Source organism: Protopterus annectens, chromosome 9.part0 (assembly GCF_019279795.1).
Source record: "Protopterus annectens isolate FY-2018-M chromosome 9.part0, PAN1.0, whole genome shotgun sequence".
Lineage (NCBI taxonomy): Eukaryota > Metazoa > Chordata > Ceratodontiformes > Protopteridae > Protopterus > Protopterus annectens.
Window position 1 is genome coordinate 1,297,326,711 of NC_056743.1, and position 17,958 is coordinate 1,297,344,668.

The 17,958-nt window shown below is 38.2% G+C and overlaps 1 protein-coding gene across 12 annotated transcripts in view; it reads left to right on the forward strand.

The window, feature by feature from the left end:
- CAMK2B (calcium/calmodulin dependent protein kinase II beta) overlaps nt 1-17,958 on the forward strand; it is a 3,372,251-nt gene that overhangs the window by 123,762 nt on the left and 3,230,531 nt on the right. The window lies entirely within an intron of this gene.

Genomic DNA, 17,958 nt, shown 5'->3' on the forward strand with positions numbered 1-17,958 from the left:
GCTTCCATTGCCTTGCTCATAAAATCCCAGCTTACTCTTTTGAATCCTTTATCTTCATCAAGACCCATCAATAACAGTGACATTTTATTTTACTCTGCTTCCCTCTGGATCATCATTGTTCCATTAATGTCGTCAAATGTTTGCATTCCCATCACAAAACCACATTGATCCATATCTATCAAGCCCATCACCTTTGCCATTCTTTTAGCCATTGTAGACACAAACACCGGATAATCATGGTTTAGAATTGAAATAGGCCTATATGAAGCTGGATCTGATGGGTCTTTAGCATCTTTAGGTAGTACAGCCACCACTGCTTTCTTCAAGGATGTTGGTGCTTCTCCTGTTTTTAAAATACTGTTAAACAAAACCTTCCAGTTCTGTATCAGTTTTTTCCCTCCTAGCTTCGAAACATCCACAGGAATACCATCTATTCCTGGAGACTTTCCTTTAGAATGGTAATACATCATCATTTTTATCTCATCTCCTCCAATACTGTTAGTAGTTGAGCCTCATCTATCTCTAACCTTGGCATATTTAATTCTTCCATAAATAATGGTGAGTGTTTCCATCTCAAACTTGTTAATGACTGGAGCTGTGAGAAGCAGCACAAACGCTACATGGTGCCTTATACAGAGAAGAGCTGTACAGACAAACCGCTTTGGGCATCTACTGTGGTGTGCAGTATCCTCAAGATAGGAGAACACGGATCACAGACTGTGCATATGTCTCTAGGAGAACACGGATCACAGACTGTGCATATGTCTCTAGGAGAACACGGATCACAGACTGTGCATATGTCTCTAGGTGATTCGGTCATGTTGACTAATGTCAGCAAACTGGGCATGGGTATGGGTGTTTGTTGGTGATAAGTGGGTTGAGGGCCCAACCTACTCTGACCTATGCAAGGGACCCATGCTAATGGTGGAGGGTGTATCTGCCCTACTGGCCATTGTGTGCCCGCTATAAAGCCTAGCAGCCCTGGGTCAATAAGCTACTGTCCAGCCAGTGTCTAGTTGCCCAGTTTTGGTTACCTGGGATAACTCTGAGTGAAAGCTGGACGTAAAACCGATAACCTGCCAAACATGAACAGAGAATTGCTGAACTTAATGTAGGTTCACAGACAGGATGTAGCTTGGAAGTGGATGACATGATACAGAGGATGATGGACATCCTATGTATCCAAGACACCATATGGAAGGACAGTGCAGTGAAGCCACTTGGCTTGGGATCCAGAATCTACTACTCAGGAGGATGACAAGCTAGAAATACTGTGAGAATTGTGCTAAGTGAGAAGCTTTATAAGGCAGTCAGGGATCAGAATTGGTGACAGACTCCTGGCATTCAGACTCCATTGTAATGATAGGGCAGTATTCATAATCTCAGCCTGTGCCCCACAGCAGTGTTGTGAAAGTGAGGAAAAGAGTGCATTCAGACAGTAGTTTCAGTATCTTCTAGATAAATCAGGACAACCTGGATTCGTGTTGATAATGGATGACTTGAATGCACATATCTGGACATACAGAACAGGATATGAGAACTGCCTGGATCCACTAGGGTGGGGCAACAGAAATAAAGGAGAGGCCATTCTAAACTTCTGTCTAGCAAATGGCTCGATAGTAGCCAACACATGGTTCAGAAAGAGCGAGAGTCGCAAGATGATATTGAAGAGTGGCCAACATGCAACTTGGGGAGACTTTCACAATATGGCATTACAAGGAGGCTCAGAGTAAGAACTTCTGCAAAGGATGGAGGAATGGAGTGCAAAACTGAAGGCATGTAGGATAAAATGCCACTGCATTCTCCCTCCTTAAACATCCCCTACTTCTCATACCTTAATCTACTTTCTGCCCTTAACTTGCTCTTCTCATTAGCTCTCTCCTAATCTTCCTTGACTACTCTTTCTATTGTCTTCTAAAATCTATTAAGCAAATCACCTCAGAGAAACATTTTATTGCCTTCATGCAACTACATTATGATAAAACTGGGTTTTTGTAACTACTTACCCCAAAAACTATATCTTAATGATATATTTCTTTTTATACATCTTGAAATGTTTTGCTATACTCCTGATTATTGACACTATATAACATTGTATTGCTACTTAATGCCTTGTAATAATCCTGTAACTTTGCTGTTTAATGCTAATTTATAACAAAAATTGTGTAATATGTTTCTTTTCTCCCCGGGCCTCCGCTGAAAAAGGGCTCTTCGGCTCAGTTGGACAATCCCGGTCAACAGATGTAAAATAAATAAAATAAAACAAAGCATAGATAAGACGGTGGTTATGGCAGCAAATTGGGGAAATCAGAAGAAACTGAGAACTGAGATAGAAGGGGAGATAGTGGAACAGGTTAATAGATTCAAGTATCTGGGAGGGGTGGTTGAGGAGAAGGGAAGTGTGAATGAAGCGGTCAAAGCTAGAATCAGAAGGGCTGCAGCCCATTGGCATAGAGTCTCAAGTGTAGTGAATGACAGAAGAATGCCAAAGAAGCTGAAAAGTAAGGTGGACAAGACAGTGGTGTGACCAGTACTAATGTATGGTACAGAAACCTCAGCATTAAAGGCAGAGCAGATGAAGCTAGAGGTGATGGAAATGAAGTGCCTGAGAAGGGTGCTAGGATGCACACAGAGACAGACGAAGAAATGAGGACATGAGCAGAGGCCAAAGTAGCTCCAATTGCAGAAAAGATCAAAGAGGATAGATTACGGTGGTTTGGTCGCATGTGCAGAAAAGCAGAAAACAATCTGGTGAAGATTTGGGATGGACAGGACGAAGGTAAGAGGAAAGAAGGACATCCAAGAAAGAGGTGGATGGATTGTACGAGAGAAGATCTGTGACTCTCACGCTTAAGTGTGGAAGAAGTCAGGAGTGTGGCATTGAACGGAGAGAGATGGCGACAGTTAACACATTACCCCGACCCCATGTAGAAAATGGGAAAAAGGGGGTTAATGATGATTATGATGAAACATTTCCATGTGTACCTTTTTTGATTTCCATAGGTCTCTCCTTTATACAAATTTTCATAAAATGTCCAAAATATTTCTAGTACTTGTACAGGATCTCTGGTTACCTTCCTTGTTATAGGCTCCCTAAGCTTGGTGACTATCCTTTCTTGCCCGAGTTGTAGAGCTAAAAGTTTTGTGTTCTGGAGTTATTTAAAAAAATAACAGTTGCTTAATAGCAGTCTTTCTAAACTCCTGTATATTATCAAGGTAATCCCTTATATTCTGTTCAGCATTCTGCAATTGGTCCTCCTGTTGTTTTTTGAGATTCCCCCTATTCTGCAATACTTTAACCATTATCAGTCTCTCTAAATAATTCTTGTTACTTCTTAACCATATTTTTCTTTTATTTCCACCCTGTTTTCAAATTCCATTTAAATTTTATCCCACTCCCTAGCTTTATTTTCAGAAGAAATGTCTATCTTCCCTAATAACTCCTGAATAATTTCCACTACCCATTCCTTAAACTTATCTCTCTCTAACAGATAGGTGGGAAAGCAGTAGTGTCTCATTTTATTCAATTACCCTGCATTTTTATTGTAGTTATTATTGGTGCATGATCTGAAATAGTTATAGTTATTGAATATGTATTAAAATTTTTAATTAAATACACATGTCCCTGTGAAATGCAATTTCTGTCTAGCCTAGCCCAGTTTTTGTACCTTTGGATTAATATGTCAGTTCACTGCAAACTTCTACAGAATTCACATCTTCCATGCCACATATTTTCATAACTTTTATCTACCCTGTTTTGTTACATTTTTCCTTCAGGGCCTCCAGATATCATCCTCATTGCTGCAAATCAACTTCCAGTCCTACCTATAAGTAATATTCCCTGCTGAAAGCTGATTATTTCTCCTGGAATTTTTCTTAAGCTCCATTATAGCAGTTTTAGGTGGATTATAAATATGTGCCAGTTTAATCATTCTCCCTTACCAATAGCCCCTTGATACTACAAATCTGCCGTTATCTTTTTTCCTCTTCTATCACCGTTGGATCTCCTCTTGCAATTACTTTAAGTACTCCTCTTTTCCTTTCTCCCAGGTATTCCACTAAATAACCATCCTGGAATCCTTTATCAAATTCACATACTCAGTTCTTTCCAAATGTGTCTTCTGTTGCATAGCTATTTGCACTCTATATTTTTAATATACAGTTCACTTATGTTTCTTTTTTGTATATATCTGTGAGACCATTTACATTTAAAGATAATATAGAAAGTGTTGTCATTATGCTAAAAGTTATTATTCCCACTTATGTGAAACAGCTTTTTTTTAAATGTCTAGTTTCAGCTTTTATGTTACATGCATATGCTAATGTTTTGCAGGTTGACTTTTTATACAGTTGTTTCTTGTCCTATCCATATGAACCTGTCACATCTTCAAAACTTTGTTTTAGTGAAAATCCTCAAAAAAAAACAACAAAAAAATGCAGACCACCTCTAAAACCTGTGTGCATTTTCAAATATTGAAGTTTAACCTTCCTAATAGGAACAGTTGTCCCAGACTGACAGCCACACTCACAGATCTGGATTATCCTTTAAGGAAGGTTATCCAAGCTAAGATGCATGGTACATCTTGTGCTTCTATTTCCACTCAGTGCTGTCTGTTTTTGTCATATCTTTATTCATCTCCCAGAATAGAAAACACATGGATGCTTTCAGAATACTTTATCTCCTAGCCACTGAAATAAAGAAGTATTCTGTTTATATTGCCCCTTATCAGATTGTCTCCACAGAGACATGAGAATCGAATATTTAGTTGCGTCTACTACACTCGTTTATTTGCTGGACTTACATTTTTATTATATTCAGTGTTCTTTTTTTATTTGTTTCCCCTTAAAACTTTTTACTAGAGCAAGCCAAGGGCCTTAATCTAGTCATTCCCTTATGCAAGAGTAAGAAAAAATATATCAGTTTTTATTGTATCATGCTCTTTTGTCCAGACTTTTCTTATTTTTTTACATTGTAGTGCCTACATTTCTTAAAACTGAACAAAGAGAAAGAAGAATTGAAAAAATAAACAGGGGCACCTGTTTATTCAGTATCCCTAATACACTTGAAAATAAGTGAGAAAGCTTTACATGCAGGCTATGTTATGCATTATATAAATACTACAGTTAAGAACAACATTTTGTTTTACTTAGTTAACTCTTTCCTTCCTCTTCCCCTCTCCTAAATGTTCTTACAAACATTAATGACATGAAGAAGGGCCTATGTTAAACTTGTAGGGAACTCCAAAACAAAGCAATAGAAATCCAGTATTTCCAGGTTTTCTTATTCTGTCATGTTTCACAAATATAATTAATGTTTTGTAATCCCACATTTAGTTTTCAGTTTCCATCTTGCTGGTTTTCTTCCTGTTGATCCGCATCTCCCTAATCCAGTATCTGCTGCATTTCTGCTGTACTACTGGTTCTTCTACTCAACTATTGTGTTTTTTTTTTTTACTGTCTCGCAAGCATTTCCCTTTGAAACGGTTTGTTTTTGGGCTGGATTACCAGAAGAACAAGAAGCAGAATCTCCTTCTGTTTGCTAGCTCACTTTTTGTTGGACAAACTGTTGTATTTCCTCCTTAGCATGTTCTGCATCAAAAAATGATTTTGTCCCTCCAGGAAAGAATATTCTGAAAATAGCTGGATACAGCAGCTTGAACATTCCCTAATTACAGGAATAAGTTTACTCCTCTTCTGCCTGGTGTACAGTGAGTAATCATTTTCCACAAATGCACAGTCTCCCACTTTTAGCACTTTGTCCTTCTGCCACAGTTTTGTCAGAATCAACTCTTTCTGCTTGTAAGATTGCGTCTTTACTATTAAATCTCTAGGTTGCTTTCTCATGGCCAGGCTTGGAGTATGCACACAATGTGCCCTTCCAATTAACAACTCCTGCTGTGGAATACCAGTGCAGTTGCTTATCTGTGCTTTCATAAAATTAATACAGTCTGTGCCTCCCAGCTTCTCTGGCACAGCAGAAAATCTCAGGTTTTCCCTACTTGTTCTCTCCTCTAATTCTGTTATTTTTTGCAGCATCTCTTCTTGATCAGCCTCATACTTAACCAGCCTTTTCCTCATTTCAACCCCTAATTTTTGCAGTTTCATCACCCCATCTGAAAATCTTTTTAAAGCTTCTTTCATTTTCCCACCCTTATTTGGGTTGATGTACTCCTTCAGTGTTTCATTTATTTTAATCAGCTTTCAGTACATTTGACTTATTTTTTCCTCTAGGTTACTGGAAGTCATGTGTTGCACCAAAGCTGGAGCTTGTACTGCATTTTGCTGACCAGCTGCAGAATTCTTCTCAGTCAGTGCTCCCTTCAGCTTTTGTAATTGATTTTCTTTCAGGATCTCTGAATTTCATTTTTGCTGGCATCCAGGCATTGCCCTTACTAGCCATTTACTTACATTTACCCAAAAAGACAAGTTTACTAGCTCTCTCTTCTGAGTTTCTGTTTTCACACTGGGAGAGGTGAATAAGCAGTTTCTCTGTGCAGCCATCTTGGAAGTCCTTGTTTCTCACACTGTATTGATACACATATCCTTCTTGCTGCTTTGCATGACTGCTGTCAGGCAGTTCATATCATAGAACAATACTTTCTGCATAATATGACTATGTAGAAGTACATATTTGGTTATAGGGATATAAACAAGTGGCTATTTAGTTCCTTTACAAGAGTAAATTTGACAATTACATGCCAGCAGCACTGTGTCAAAGTAGATCACTATTTTTGTAGAGAATATTTGATGGGTTTTGTAGATCAGGCATCTCATAGTACCTTTGTCTCATAGTTCTTTCTCTTGTAGGATTTCAAAGCCCTCAACTCCTTTACTGTTCAAGCAGATGATTCATAGCACTCAGTGCCATATGAAGTCTTCGTACAGTGACCTTCAACTCTGCCTTTCCCCTTACCCATTCAGGTTACAGCCTTCATGTCTTGTCAGATTTTCTCTGCCTGTACCATTTAATGTTACTTTAATGGCAATCCTCTACCAGTTTGCCTGCCTTTTCTGTGGATAGCTTACCTTTGTATTTTATTCCACTTTTTGATGCCTCAGCATTTCAGTTAATCTTACTGTTTTCTTCTGCTTGTCTATAGTAATTATAACTGTTTCTACTCTTCCATCTATATTTACCATGTAATTGCTTCCAGTAAGTGAATTTTGGAAGTGATAAACTTGACAAATTAATTGTATACCATTTGTATAGCATGCTATCTTACACCCTGTTCAACCCATAGGTCACTTGTAGTACAGGCATGCATGCATACAAATCAGTTTACCCAAGTGCATCTTTGCTATTTTGCTATAACCATAACATTGCACACATTCCACCCATTCTTCCTTGGCACCAATATTTCCACCCAGCTAGAAAAAAAAAAAGATGTGCAAACTTTGTGTAAGTTTTGCCTTTCTGTTTTTCCAAAAAATCAGGGTGTCCTACAGAGTCTAGCCTTCCTTCTTGCCCCTCTCTCCTGTTTAGTAAAATTTGATCCTGCCTTCAGTCACATTTGATCCTGTCTTTGAAATCAAAATCCATTTGGAGAAATTCCTAATTTATCTTTTCTTTCTCCTAAACAGATTGGGCATCCAGTTTCCAAGTTGGCCATTCTCGTTGAATTTAATGTTATATGAAGTGTTTTTAGTTTTTACTATTTCAAACTGCAACCCATTTTCCAGAACTAGGCCATCTTGCAAACCGCACTTATGAACCCTTCCTCAGATGATAGTTGTGTGTCCGCTACACTGATTTGTACTACATCCCTTTAAAACACTCTTCAAACTCTTCAAAACTAGATTTGATTTTTAACCAAAGTCCTCATTTCAAGCTCTTTCACAGGCATATTAACTTAGTCTTTGCCATCTCTATATTCAACTTATTTTTCTAGAGCCCTGGCTAACTCACAACAGTTTCAAAGAGTGCATCCTGTAATATTTGCTTATCTACTATTTAGTCTGTGCTTTACCCTTGTGCAACATTCTTTACATTGGATATAGTCTTTTCATAGGACCTTATTCAGAGCCATATTATTACAGGCATGTTCCTTTGATTCATCATATGACAGAATAAGCTTGAGATTATGTCCTGAAGGTGTCTAATATGGAACTTCCAATCCCAGATAGAAAAATATATGTACTTCTCATCATGTTAGATCTGGATTGGTAGGTTATGTTCTTAGTGTTTGTCCTTCTTATTTGTCTTAGTGTGGCTTTACAGAGCTTTGGAGAAGGATCCTGATTCATGCAGCATTATGGGTAATGGAGGAGGGGCCTTGGATTGTTTTCGATCCTGTGCTGTCTTAAGTTCTACTGATTTAGTCCTGCGGGGGATGGAACTGCCAGTCCAGATCTGTCATTACAGTGCATAAGTAACTTTCATAGCCATGTGATATTTCATATGATATACATTCTGCATAGTCATTAAAGGTTATGCAGCATGGATGAAATCAAATTTATTCAAGCTGGATTGTGGGGTGGAGAAGGCACCTATGAATTAGTGTTTTTCCCTGAGAAAATACTGGTCTAAATGTAAATCACCAATAGCCAAGTCATTAGTACATTGGAAAGCAGCTAAGTCATTAGTCCGTTGGGATAAGGATACTGGAATTGTACTCTGATTTGTGTTGCCTTTGTATGACAAAATTGGAAGTTAAAAAAATCCAGCCCTCCACAATATTTGCCAAAAACAACATAATGCAGTACTATTCAGGGCAATTAAGGTGCAGTCTGTGCACTTTGGTTTACGTTTTCTTAGTAAAAATAAAATGCCAAGCAAAACTAAAGCACAAGAGTCCTTTTTTTCTTTCAAGTATGTACATCAACAATGTACTGTGGAATTGGGAATATATAATTTTTGCTCAACATTCAGATATCATAACTGATCAATACTGTGGGTTTGTAAATTTAAACTGTGACCACAGTAGCCTACTGATACAAGGATAGCCTGTTTTTCCACCTGAGAAATTAAGAAGTGACTTAGTTTCAGAGCAGTCCTTGGTCAATTGTGATTGTTTCTTAACACATACTCGTCTTTGCTTTGTGATTGTTTTCAGCCCCTCATACGAGCAACTAACAGGGTCTCTACCAGCTTCGCTCCTCACCCTGCCTCCTATTCCCTCCCCGCCCCTGGTGGTCCCACCTCTATTGCACTCAAACCCCTCCCATCTTTCTAATAGCCAACCACAGCACTAACCCAACACTACCTCCTCCATCTTCCCACTACTATCACACCTCCTCAACTAACATGTTCAAGCATACCTTTCCTATGCTCACTGCATGCACTCTCCTTGCATATCTTACATCCTACCAAAGCTCCATCATTCCCCCACTCAACCACTACCACTGTACTACTACTCACACCACCACTCATGTCTCACCCACACTCAGCTCCCCTCCCACCAGCTAAAGAACCACCCCTATGCACCCCCCACATATTCTGCCAACTATATTACTCAAACATAAAGCATCCCTACAACTTAACATAGTAACCCGCCCACCATACCCATTACCCACAGAGCACAATCATAAAGTTTCCCTTATAAACAAACACATTCAAAAACTGAGAACTAATAATCTCATGCTTATCAAAACTAGCCCTAAGTGGAGACATCCACCCCAACCCTGGCCCTACCATCTCCAACCCCAATCTTCATAATCAGACTAGAAACCACAACTTCTCCCATATTACAGCCAATAGAAAGCCAAGTGACTTCCTTCTACTATGCCTAAATATTAGAAGTCTATCCAGCAAAGTCCATGAACTCCATGCCACCATAGACTTGTACTCCCCAGATATAGTCATCCTGACAGAAACCTGGCTAAAACATCACATTACCAGTGAGCAAATACTCCCTACAGGTTACGGCATACTAAGAGTAGACTGGCTAAACAAAAAAGGAGGTGGTGTATCTATAATATTTAAACAGCATCTAAACATCCATATCTTAAAATCATCAGCTCCACAAATAGGCAATGAAGAAATAATATATACCAACCTCAAAATTAACCAAACCAAAACCATCAACATAATTGGATGCTACTTCACACCTGGCCAAAACATCCCTCCCCTAGAAAACCTCCTCAGCTGGTCTACCCACCATCTCCCCCAAGAAACTATCATCTTAGGTGATTTCAATATTGACTGGCAATCCTGTTCTGGCAACAATCCAACACATCATGTACACCTTCATGGCTTCACTCAACTAGTCCAGTCACCAACCAGGATAAATAAAAACTCCACCAAGCACACTACCCTGGATTTTATACTAGTCAGTAAGAGCCCCCAGTCATATATAACAGGTTGCTTATCAGATAGCCTCAGTGATCACTCCCCAACACTCCTACTCAAAAAAATACCTATACCAAGCTAAACCTGTCATCTACCGTCAAATACGTAAAAAACTAAACTTTAACCCACTCACATTCATCTCATCCCTCAAAGAATGTAACTGGCATCCTCTAAAGTACCTCAGTCTAGATGATGCAGTTGAATTTTTTAATGCTACCTTCCTGAGCATCCTTAATTACCATGACCCCATAAGATTCTCCAGAACCAAAGCACAACCCTCCCCATGGCTACAGAAAACCACTAAGTCAGAAATGAAAAACAGGGATAAAGCCTGGGAGCACCGGCGCAAAACCAAAACCCCCTCAGCTAGACAGAAATTCCTAGAACTACGCAATAGAGTCAAAAAGCTAATAAAACAGGACAAATCCCAAATACTACCAGTCTGCCCTAGACTCCTCACAACACAGCCCCAAACACTTCTGGTCCTCCATAAACTCCATCCTCCACCCTCCACCCAGGTAAAGTCAGTACCCTTCCTCCTAACATCCCTCACTCCTCAGAAAATATTTCTACCTCATTCAACACACACTTCACCCAGACCATACTATCACTAGCTAAACAACACAACCCCCCTTCCCTCCAACCCACACCTTCAACTAGTAATGTCCCCACTGCCTTCTCTTTTTCTCCTGTACCTACCTCCAACATAAAAAAACCTCTTGACTAAACTTAAACCCACCAAATTAGCAGCAGATAGCCTCCCAAGTGAATACCTCCAAATCGCAGCTGATGCTCTGGCCTACCCAGTATCCATGTTGATTAACTGATCTCTGTCAGAAAGTTACGTTCCCACACTGTGGAAAGTATCACATATATAATTCCCCTCCACAAAGGTGGACCCTCCACAGATCTACCACCCCATAGCTATTCTCTCTCCACTCTCCAAAATACTAGAGAGATGCATACACTCTCAGGTCTCGGACTACCTCCTTACTAACAACCTCCTTTCCAGTACTCAGCATGGTTTCCGACCAAACCATAGCACCACCACTGCCTTACTCTACTAACACTATCCTTCAGCATAAAAACAATGGCTATCTCTCCTCTGCTACTTTCCTAGACCTGTCTGAAACATTTGACATGGTCTCACACAAACAACTTATCTCTGTCCTCAACCTGTCCTTCTCACAATTGGTCACCAACTGGTTTCAGAGTTACCTGTCTGACCGCCAACAATCCGTTGTATGGCAGAATGACATATCTCCCCAACTACCTGTCTCCATAGGGGTTCCGCAAGGATCCATCCTTGGACCCATACTCTTCTCGGTTTACACCAATAATCTAGCCTTTGCCACCAAACATGGCACACTCATACAATACACCGATGACTCGACCATCATCTGCTCAGCCCAGTCCCTACCAAAACTGCAAAAAGTCACACAGGAAGCCTTTTCCTCTGTTGAAACATGGTTATCCGATGCCGATTAATACTCAACCCAAACAAAACTAAACTACTCATCTTCCAACCCACCAAACGTACTCAAAACAACTCTCACTTTAACATCACAGCAAAAGACAACACCACTATATACCCAACTGAACACACCAAATTGCTAGGAGTGGAAATAGACAATAAACTAAAATTTGACATTCACATATCCATGACTATAAAAAGTCCACAAAAACTAGGGCGTTATACAGAAATAAGCAATTTCTCACCAAAGCAGCAAAGATTTCAATAGCAAATTCCCACTTTATCTCCACCCTACTTTATGCCTCTCCAATATATACCAACCTAAAGCAATGTGATCTAAACAAGCTAGAGACCTGCTACAACAAAATCGCCAAATTAAGCCACAGGGGCATCCTACCGTAGTCACCACTGTCTCTCACTTGCTGAACTGGGCTGGCTTGAACTCCCTCACCTCCTTCAGTGGTATCAACTCTCACTCGCCCACAAACTAGTAAACCATCCACTAAATGTCCCATCCCACCAGAATCTACTCCAACCCTATTGCACCACCAGACCACTAAGATCCAGCAGCAAAAATCACTTGCAGATCACTAAAGCCAATAACTCTGCTGGTGAAGCACTATTCTCTTGCGCCAAAGCCAAATTATGGAACTCACTCCCACCCACAATTACCTCCATACCATCATGCACCCACTTCAAAACTTTACTAAAAGCGCAACTAAAAACATGCTGGCTATGCCCTTGCAACTCCCACTGTAATATCCACCCCATCCAACCACTACCTTTCTTTCCACTCCACTAACTACCTTGATTATAGCAAGCTCAGATGCTCATAAGCCAGTACTTATTATACAGCACGAACTTCTTCTTCTTGTAACATTTGTTAATGTCTGGTATGCACTTCACAGATAAAGATTCTAGTTGTCTACTGATGTACTATGTTCTTCATCTGTAAATATGTTGTAAGTAATTGCAATGTAAATTGTTAATCACTATGTAATCCAATGTAAATACTGTCTATTTTAACTGTGAAGCTTTTCTACCCGGGCCTTCGCTGAAAATGGACCTACGTCCAGTTGGACACTCCCAGTCAACAAATTTAAATAAATAAGTTATATCTATATCTATATCTATAGATAGAGATATATCTATATCTATAGATAGAGATATATCTATATCTATAGATAGAGATATATCTATATCTATAGATAGAGATATATCTATATCTATAGATAGAGATATATCTATATCTATAGATAGAGATATATCTATATCTATAGATAGAGATATATCTATATCTATAGATAGAGATATATCTATATCTATAGATAGAGATATATCTATATCTATAGATAGAGATATATCTATATCTATAGATAGAGATATATCTATATCTATAGATAGAGATATATCTATATCTATAGATAGAGATATATCTATATCTATAGATAGAGATATATCTATATCTATAGATAGAGATATATCTATATCTATATCTATAGATAGAGATATATCTATATCTATATCTATAGATAGAGATATATCTATATCTATATCTATAGATAGAGATATATCTATATCTATATCTATAGATAGAGATATATCTATAGATATATCTATATCTATAGATAGAGATATATCTATATCTATAGATAGAGATATATCTATAGATATCTATATCTATAGATAGAGATATATCTATAGATATATCTATATCTATAGATAGAGATATATCTATAGATATATCTATATCTATAGATAGAGATATATCTATAGATATATCTATAGATAGAGATATATCTATATCTATAGATAGAGATATATCTATATCTATATCTATATCTATATCTATAGATAGAGATATATCTATATCTATATCTATAGATAGAGATATATCTATATCTATATCTATAGATAGAGATATATCTATATCTATAGATAGAGATATATCTATATCTATAGATAGAGATATATCTATATCTATATCTATAGATAGAGATATATCTATATCTATATCTATAGATAGAGATAGAGATATATCTATATCTATATCTATAGATAGAGATATATCTATATCTATATCTATATCTATAGATAGAGATATATCTATATCTATATCTATATCTATAGATAGAGATATATCTATATCTATATCTATAGATAGAGATATATCTATATCTATATCTATAGATAGAGATAGAGATATATCTATATCTATAGATAGAGATATATCTATATCTATAGATAGAGATATATCTATATCTATAGATAGAGATATATCTATATCTATAGATGGAGATATATCTATATCTATAGATAGAGATATATCTATATCTATAGATGGAGATATATCTATATCTATAGATGGAGATATATCTATATCTATAGATAGAGATATATCTATATCTATAGATAGAGATATATCTATATCTATAGATAGAGATATATCTATATCTATAGATAGAGATATATCTATATCTATAGATAGATATATCTATATCTATAGATAGAGATATATCTATATCTATAGATAGAGATATATCTATATCTATAGATAGAGATATATCTATATCTATAGATAGAGATATATCTATATCTATAGATAGAGATATATCTATATCTATAGATAGAGATATATCTATATCTATACCACTAAATACATAGAATTTCAGTAAAGCTGACATCTGTTTTGTTGATACCCTTTGCTCGACAAAACAGATGGTTGACAATTGTGTAAAATCATTAAATTTAATGGGGTTTGAGAATATGCCCTTTCCTTGGTATTGCGTGATCTGGAAGTTAGAACATAAAAGTAGCACGGTGCAGGGAGGACTTCACCCTCAGCAAAAACATCATTGTTCAATTACATGCGCTTAAGTTATGTCTCAGAGCATGCACAGTTATGCCCCGACATAGTTTTTAAACTTTTTTTCTTTTTTTATCAGCATTGGTGACATCAACCTTTGGGTGTTTCTACATCTGAAAGTGAACCCATATGTGTAAATATAGGGAGAGATGTATAGATATACAGGTTTACTATCACAATCTTGAACCACACAGTTTTGAAAATCAGTATCTTGAGACAGTAATATAAAAGGATCAAAACACTTAAGACCAAAATGTCTAGAAATCTTGAATATCTCCTCCCTCCAACTAGACTGAACCCAGAAATGAGAGCTAATAAGGGTCCTGCAGGGGTTTGGGACCCAGGATTAAGTGCTAACATGGATATTGCAGGGGTGTGGACCCTGGAACAAGTGCTAACGTGTCCTGCATGTGGGCAAGTTTGGGAGTTCAATATTGTGGTCATCAGCATTTTCGTCTTTTGATATTGTGGTCTCAGGATTATGACTTTCAAGATTCTGTGATCTAGAATTATTACAGTAAACTATATTGATAGATAGCTATAGATATAAATATAGACATAGATAAAATATATAGATAGAGAGCTGTAGCTCTACACATATGTTTGTGTGTGCATAATACAGAATTTTATATGTGCGTGTGTGTATTCTGCCCTTCATAGCAGATTCAGGCAGTTTATATTATAGTTGTATAGTTTCAGCATTTATTGCTAGCTGATAGGTTCAGTGCAAACTTCACCCCCGTATCCCCCTAAAGGCCCACTCAGCATCCCCGATACTTGTCCTGCACTTCACATCTCCATAGATCAAGTGTTAAAGGCCCTATCCAAGGCAAAGAACACAGCTTCCATGGGACCTGATAGTATCCCAGGCTGTATACTGCACCATCTGCAGCAAGAACTAGCTTCACCATTGAGCACCTTATTCAACCACAGCCTAATTGCAGGCTTCTTTCCAGCAGAGTGGAGAACTACCTTTATCATCCCCTTGCACAAAGGTGGTGTCACTATTGACCCAGGAAACTATTACCCCATAAGCTTGACAAGTCTGATCTGTAAAGCCATGGAGCTTATTATGGACCTCATAAACAAGGACATAGGCAATCTCCAAGCACTTGACCCCACACAATTCAGATTTATCAGGGGAAGATCTTGCCTGTTGAACCTGGTTGACTTCTTTAAGACGGTCACCAAGACCCTGGATGAGGGAAAGTCAGTACATGCAGCTTACCTTGACTTGGCCAAGGCCTTTGACATAGTCCTCCAGTCAGACATCATTGAAGAGCTAATTCAACTTGTCATAAATCCATATCTCATCAGGTGGGTGGCCAACTAGCTCACTGATAGGACTTACAAGGTTAAAATAGGTGCCAGTATCTCCAACAGCAGACCTGTCACTAGTGGTGTTCCCCAGGGAGCTGTCTTTGGACCCCTACTGTTTAACATCTACTTCTCAGAGGTCCTCAGAGGTCCAGGCAAAGACAAAGGGCCTGTAGCTGACCAAGTTTGCAGATGACGTTATGTTGGGTGCTGTCACTGACTCCCCAGATGATAACATAATGCAGGAGGGTCTCACAGCAACAAATGACTGGTGCCAAAGTCATGGCCTTAAGGTAAATGCAAAAAAAAACATTATCATATCATTTGGCAAAAAACATAGCACCTACTGATTACCACATCAACGGCAACCCCCTAAGCACACAACTTGTGGTGAGAGATCATCGTGTAGATGAAGTGGTCAGAAAAGCCTTTTACTTGGTTTATCTCCTATGTAAAGGGATTGCATCCAGATTAAAGGAAGTTATTACCTCTGTACTCCTCCCTCATTAGGCTTATAATTGAGTATAACACCCCATTTGGTATGTATCTCTCCAAACACCTGTACCAACTGGAAAGGCCACAGAAATACCTCACAAGGAGAATCCATGGCCTCCAATACCTGTCCTATGCAGACAGGCTCAAATCACCATCACTCTACTCAGTTTCGTACAGATCGCTCACAGGTGATCTGTGTCTTGCTCACAAGGCCATATCAGACTCTGCTCTACTACAGATGCTCCATTTCCGTAAGTCTAACTCCTCATGCATTACCACTTGAAAGGCCTAAATCTAATACAAGATGTCAACAAAACCTTCTGGAGAGACAGATTTGTCTCTCAGATGCTGCTTGTCTCTGGAACAGACTTCCCATACATGACAAACACAGTACCTCAGTGACCCTATTCAAGCGGAACCTTGATGAGTGGATGGGAAACTACAGATTTGTCCCAGGGGTTCCACCTTTGTCCCTCTTTGACAGGGGTGACAGGTGCTGACTGAGGTTTCTTTCTTGGGAATAAACTCTTGGCTAGGCTTGTAAGGGCCACAGGGCCAATAGCCTAGTAACTTCCTATGATCCTTCCTATTACATAGGAAGTACATGGATTAAAACAAATAGTTCAGCATACTTTATTCTGTTTACGTATCACCAGATGTTAAGGTTTTGCCTTCCTTTTTGCAATGTCCCTTGTATTATGTTTAATTTTCACTGGGTACTGCTTGTAGGGCAATAGTGTGTGCCTAACACATTCTTTGTAAGGCTTATATTGTCCATGCTGTTACTAATTCTGTTTGTATGTGAAAATTAGGAGAATACAAAATTGTTGAGCCTTGATTTGTGTATTTTTGTTCCTGTCTTGTTTAAAATTCCAAGTCTGGTTTCTGTGCTGTCAGTCCTATATGTCCTCATCAGTTTTTTAGTGATTGCTTAGGTTTTACTTGCTAAAAGTTCCTGTAGTCGTCTTCTAAGAAATACCAATAAGGTATCTCAATTAGCCCCCCTTTGGTACTCCAGCCATATGTTTATTTCTGACTTCCCATTACTTTTTTTAACTATCTTTTTGTATTATTTTCTTTTAGAAATTAGCATTTGGAGTGTTAAATTTCTGTTCAGTATATTAACTCTTGAGATATTTTCTTGCAAAGTGTGAACTTGTTGGTCTCGTGATGGGTTAACATTCTTAATGTGCAGTCTAGCTTATTCATATCCTTTTGGTTTATTTAGTATTAACCATTGTGGGTCAACCGAACTTCATCTGAGGCTTCCATTTGTAAGCTCACCAAAAATTTTTTGATTGATTTTATATTTAAAGAACCTCCCTTAAGTGACCCTTTTTAGCTACGACTTTGTTACTTCATGCCAGAAAAAGTTGTGATGGTTGAAAGAAGAGTACCTACTGGAGAAAGGATAATTTTGTGTGTGCCTGTGTCTCTGTGTGCCTGTGTCTCTGTGTGCCTGTGTCTCTGTGTGCCTGTGTCTCTGTGTGCCTGTGTCTCTGTGTGCCTGTGTCTCTG